Raw genomic sequence first — 6080 nt, 5'->3', positions numbered from 1 at the left:
GGCTTTAGAACTTTGGAACATTTGGGTTGAATTTTTCGGAGTAAAAAAAATTAATGTGGATTGTTTTCGTTGTGTGATTTTCATCATCAGTTATGTAAAGAATCAGCACACGTACTTCGAAAAAAAATCTATCGCGTTGTGAAAATGGTAGTTGGTACAATTTCTCGTGTCATAACACGGTACGATTGTAATCAAAGATAAGGAGGAAAAGTCGTCCGTATCGTGTTGAGAATCATAATCGGGTAGTTGGGGCTTTCGACCGAAAACCTTACTCTACCGTAGGAAATATGACAAAAGAATCGAATCTAAAGCAAGTTTCTTGCAGAAGTTGAAAAATAGAGCTGAATTACGTACGTTTAAGTTTCAGAAGGTACCTAACTGCGACGAAAAGAAAAATACTATAGCAAAAAGTCGTGTACTGAAGTGATATTAGGCTGTCAAAAAAGTCCTGCGGTATTTTTTTTGAATTTTCATTTGTTCATAAAATTAGTTACAATCATCTGTTTTATGTCAAATATGCGCCGTTTTGTTCGATGACTTGTTCCCAACGAGATGCCAACTTCATAATACCCCTGTTATAGAAGCTCGCTTCCTTATTGGCAAAAAACTCGGATAGCCAATTTTCACAGGCCTCTTTTGTGGCTAACTTCTGACTACCTAGCTCGTTCGCCATGGACAAAAACAGGTGGTAGTCACTTGGTGCAAGGTCCGGACTATACGGCGGATGCAAAAGAACCTCCCATCCGAGCTCCCGGAGCTTCTGGCGCGTCACCAAAGAAGTGTGTGGCCTGACGTTGTCCTGATGGAAGACAATGCGGCCTCTGTTTATCAAAGATGGCCTCTTCTTCATGAGTGCTACCTTCAAGCGGTCCAGTTGTTGGCAGTACAGGTCCGAATTGAGCGTTTGTCTATAGGGAAGCAGCTCATAATAGATTATTCCTTGACAATCCCACCAAACACACAGCTGAACCTTCCTGGCCGTTAATGAGGGATTGGCCACCGTCTGAGCCGCTTCAGCGGGTTTCGACCACGACCGTTTGCGCTTCACGTTGTCGTAAGTGACTCACTTTTCATCGCCAGTCACCATCCGCTTCAGAAACGGGTCGATTTTGTTGCGATTCAGCAGCGATTCACATGCGTCGATACGGTCAGAGATGTTTTTTTGCGTCAACGTGTGTGGCACCCATACATCGAGCTTCTTTGTGAATTCAAGCTTCTTCAAATGGTTAATAACGGTTTGATGACTTATCCCCAGCTCTTGGCCGATGCTACGGCTGCTACTATGCCGGTCTTTCTCGGCTAATTCAGCGATTTTGTCGCAATTTTCGACGACAGGCCTTCCGGAGCGTGGCGCATCTTCGACGACCTCTACACCAGAACGAAAACGTTGAAACCATCGTTGTGCGGTGGAAATGGAAACCGTATCGGGTCCATAAACTGTACAAATTTTATTGGCAGCTTGAGATGCATTTTTGCCTTTGTCATAGTAGTACTGTAGAATATGTCGGACTTTCTCTTTATTTTGCTCCATATTTGCGACACTATAACTCACGAACGACTTAACCAAACAAAACACTGTCAAGGACTATATTATAGCGCGCAAAAATACCTTTCCAACAAGCTATAGTATGACTCGATACAATGAATACAACTAGAACTACGCGCTTACAACGACACCGCGCGGAAATACCGCAGGACTTTTTTGACAGCCTAATATATGCGAATGATGACGAAACAAAACTGCTGTGTCATGAGTGAGGAGAAATACGCGAGGGCGAACCTCAAGCAAATTCCGGAGAATCAATGTTTCACTACCAAAGACAAGTTGGATCTACCAGAGAACCTCAGGAAACAGAAATCGTCGAAATGTTCCAATATCGGGAATCCGGGAATCGATTTGCTTGTGCGACAGAACAAACACACCTTTCGCGACAACGAATACTATGAATGGATGGGTGTGTTCGGGAGTATGTCTTCAAAACCGACTTTGTTCACTTCTGAAGTCATATAACGACCCTACTAAAGGGTGTGTCACATCAAATTGCATCACGGAAAAAACGCTGTAGAAATTCGCCCAGTAGACCGATCCTTTTGAAAATTTTAGACAGTAAAATAAAAACTATTAAACAACTTTTGGCATTTTCTTTTTTTTTCATACTTCGAGCCCAATCCCGTATGCTCGCACTTTCCTCTTTACCCCGTCCATAAGGTTCTGTACAACGTCAGGTTGTAGTTTTTTTTGAACAGAAATCCATTTTCTCTTGAAGTCCGCCTCCTATTTGACAACTTTTGGGTTCTTCCGGAGGGCCTGCTTCATAATCGCCCAATATTTCTCTATTGGGCGAAGCTCCGGCGCGTTGGGCGGGTTCATTTCCTTTGGCACGAAGGTGACTCCGTTGGCTTCGTACCACTTCAACACGTCCTTTGAATAGTGGCACGAAGCGAGATCCGGCCAGAAGATGGTCGGGCCCTCGTGCTGCTTCAATAGTGGTAGTAAGCGCTTCTGTAGGTACTCCTTAAGGTAAACCTGCCCGTTTACCGTGCCGGTCATCACGAAGGGGGCGCTCCGCTTTCCGCAAGAGCAGATCCCTTGCCACACCATGTACTTTTTGGCAAACTTGGATAGTTTCTGCTTGCGAATCTCCTCCGGAACGCTGAATTTGTCCTCTGCGGAGAAGAACAACAGGCCCGGCAGCTGACGAAAGTCCGCTTTGACGTAGGTTTCGTCGTCCATTACCAGGCAATGCGGCTTCGTCAGCATTTCGGTGTACAGCTTCCGGGCTCGCGTCTTCCCCACCATGTTTTGCCTTTCGTCGCGGTTAGGAGCCTTCTGAACCTTGTATGTACGCAGGCTCTCCCGCTGCTTGGTCCGCTGGACGAATGAACTTAACAAATTCAGCTTATTGGCGACAGCCCGGACCGAATTTTTCGGATCACGTCTAAACTGCTTAACTACGCGCTTGTGATCTTTTTCACTGACGGAACATCCATTTTTGCCGTTCTTCACCTTCCGGTCGATGGTTAGGTTCTCGAAGTATCGTTTTAGTACTCTGCTGACCGTGGATTGGATGATTCCCAGCATCTTACCGATGTCCCGATGTGACAACTCCGGATTCTCGAAATGAGTGCGCAGGATTAATTCACGACGCTCTTTTTCGTTCGACGACATTTTTCCAAATTTACGAAAAATTGACAGTGAAGCATGGCCAACGTGATCTATACACTCTTATCTGATTATAAGCGAAAGCTGAAGATATAATTCCTAAAAAATAAATTTCTACAGCGTTTTTTCCGTGATGCAATTTGATGTGACACACCCTTTATTTTCTGGCTGGATTTGACTTCATACCAGCATGCAAAAACCACATGAGGCAAATGATATCAATTCCATCTTAATCTCCGGAGCAGCGGTCTATTCAGAAGAACTGCTCCATTATGAAGCAGTATCTTCGTAAGCATCATAAAGTAATCAGTCAAGAATTCATTTGACGAAATGATAGAAAGTTAGGGAATATGCAGAAAAGTCGATGCTTAATATGGTGTCAAGGCTGAAGAACGGGCATTCGGATTCAGAATTCGAATAAAATAAAAGTTGAATAAAACATTCACTTGTTTGATTCAATGAAAATTTGATGATAACCAGATGAAAGGCTGAGTTTTGGCGAACAAGTTTGTGTGATGCCATTTTTATCGTGGACACCGTTTACTACTTTTTCGCTGCTTCAGAACAAGATTCTCTGTGTTGAGTAGTTATTATGCGCCGACAAACGTTAGCTAGTACTTGTATTACTTTATCTCTAAACAGAATTTCATTGTTCAACCGATTGCGTATTCTTTTCTTCGGTAGGGTAAATGATGATGAACAGCATAACTATTTTTGATGATGAACATCATGTTGAGCCTCGATCGAGATATCAGATTGACAATTAACTTCGCGTTCGGCCCTTGTTGGTCCCTGCGAACGGGTAGCGGATTTTTCTAATAATCATTTTTTAATTTTGTCAATGTCGTTGCCGGTGCCGGCACTCTCCAAACAAAAAGGCAACTGTCGACCCGATGAGACCGGCGCGAACATGACGGAAAATACCATGGCAGTTTCTAGGGACCGACGTGGTGCTCAACGTGGTTAAGAAACATTTCGAAGATTATCGCATCCCAGGAACATATTTTATCAAGCACGAATCTGAAACGCTAAAAACAATGCATTGCAAATAGAAATTCAATAAATGATCTGATGGGTAACCTAAACATTCACGAGAACCTGTTTATCTGCAATGTGTCGATGTCATCGATACAATAATGCTTAGCGTCGATTGTGTACTAGTAATGCAATTCTTTGTGCGGAAGGTCTTTGCATTTGTTTTAATTTCGTTTTTTATCGTCCGTTGTTCATTCTTCAGTGATTTATAACAGCTAATGGTTGATTTAATTCCTCGAGACACTTTAGCGCTACACCCAAAGTTAATTCTTAGCACATGTTATGGCATCCCGATTTATTACATTAAATGAGCTGAAGAATAACAAAAAATGTTCTACTCCCCAATACATGTATATCATTTGTATAATATATATGCTAGAGCCAATATGAGCGAGCGAAACAGGAGACACATTTAAATGAAAGCATATGAAAGCTTTTCGTATAGTTTGTTCGTGTTCGTGTTCTTCTTTATCTCCTTAGAAAACACTTTCCAACTTCATGTTATAATGAGGTGTACTATTATCACGCTTCTTTATAACAGCACTGGCAGCTATATGGATAGCACGGTCGTGTGAAATAGCTTTGCATTCCAGCCGGCCTTGGTTCGATTCCCATTGACGTCGAATGGACTTTTTTTTTGGCACAATCCCAAATGAAATGAGAAGAGAAAACAGAAAGAGACGTACGCTCGCATACATACAAACCATTTCGAAGCTTTTAAAACAGCTCATTATTTGCGCATTTGACCCTCCAGCACACGAAATGGCATAATTTCTGCCAAAGATGAAATGTTTTCAGCCAACGCTAGTTTGGGTGTACGTTCGACGTCAAGATCGTTTTCAAGGAGTATATTTATTCCTAGTTCGAAATAGGAAAATTTCACGATAATTTGGATTTTGGATACAACTGGCTCTGTCTCTTCATCCAACGGCGGTTCTGCTGGCAATTGAATGAGTTTCGCATATGGAAGGGGTTCCCTATCAGCTTCAAGTAGATCAAGCTCATCACATTCGTTCAAACCTTCAAAGCCTAGATCATGTGCTAGATCCAAAATGTGTTGCCTAACTTCAGTAAGGAAATTAACTTCTGCATCAGTACTTTTTAATCATTTTACCTATATTTTTGTTTCAAACATGATTCATTTAATTCATTCCATGATTCACTGATGTTGTCAACAAGATCCTTGATGTTATAATTTCACCAGAATGTTTTAATTGAAGATCTAACATAAATACTTATATGTAATATACCTTGAAAGTAGCTATTACGCCCTGATCTATTGGTTGTATCAGAGCTGTTGTATTTTTATTAAGGTACTCAATCATGACATCTTCAGTTAGTGCGGATAAGTTGAAAAGACGCCCTGGTGCAATATCCTAAATGAGCAAAGCCTGCTGCTTAAGTTATTGTCTCGCAAATATTTTTTAACTTCTGTACAAATGTGATTTTTGAAGCAATCCCCAAAAGTTTTTTTTGCCGTTATAACGAAACGTTTTAGGCCGTAAATCGAAAACGTGTCTTCATTGAAGAGGGCCGTTATAGCGAGATGTGGGTGTATTTGGATTTATTTCTAAACAAGTTTCCGCAAGGCATCCCCTCTTCCCTTTCTGAGTGCGTTACGTAATACTTGAATATTTGAATGGTTTATGCGATCATTAGTAGCCGTTTTGAGTAGCTCTACTCTGACAAGACTCTAAAAAAATTACTCGGAATATCTCGAGAATGGTTAGCTACAGGATAACGATCTCTGTATATATTTTCATGCATAATTGCGTATAAAATAGTTTGAAAAATAATATCTACGATTTCGGGAGATTGTCCATGCACCATTATACAAAAAAAAGTTGAAGTCAATTGATATAATTTGATTAAATTCAATTTT

The sequence above is a fragment of the Toxorhynchites rutilus genome, chromosome 1, assembly GCF_029784135.1.
Source record: "Toxorhynchites rutilus septentrionalis strain SRP chromosome 1, ASM2978413v1, whole genome shotgun sequence".
Lineage (NCBI taxonomy): Eukaryota > Metazoa > Arthropoda > Insecta > Diptera > Culicidae > Toxorhynchites > Toxorhynchites rutilus.
This window is presented reverse-complemented; position numbering follows the sequence as displayed.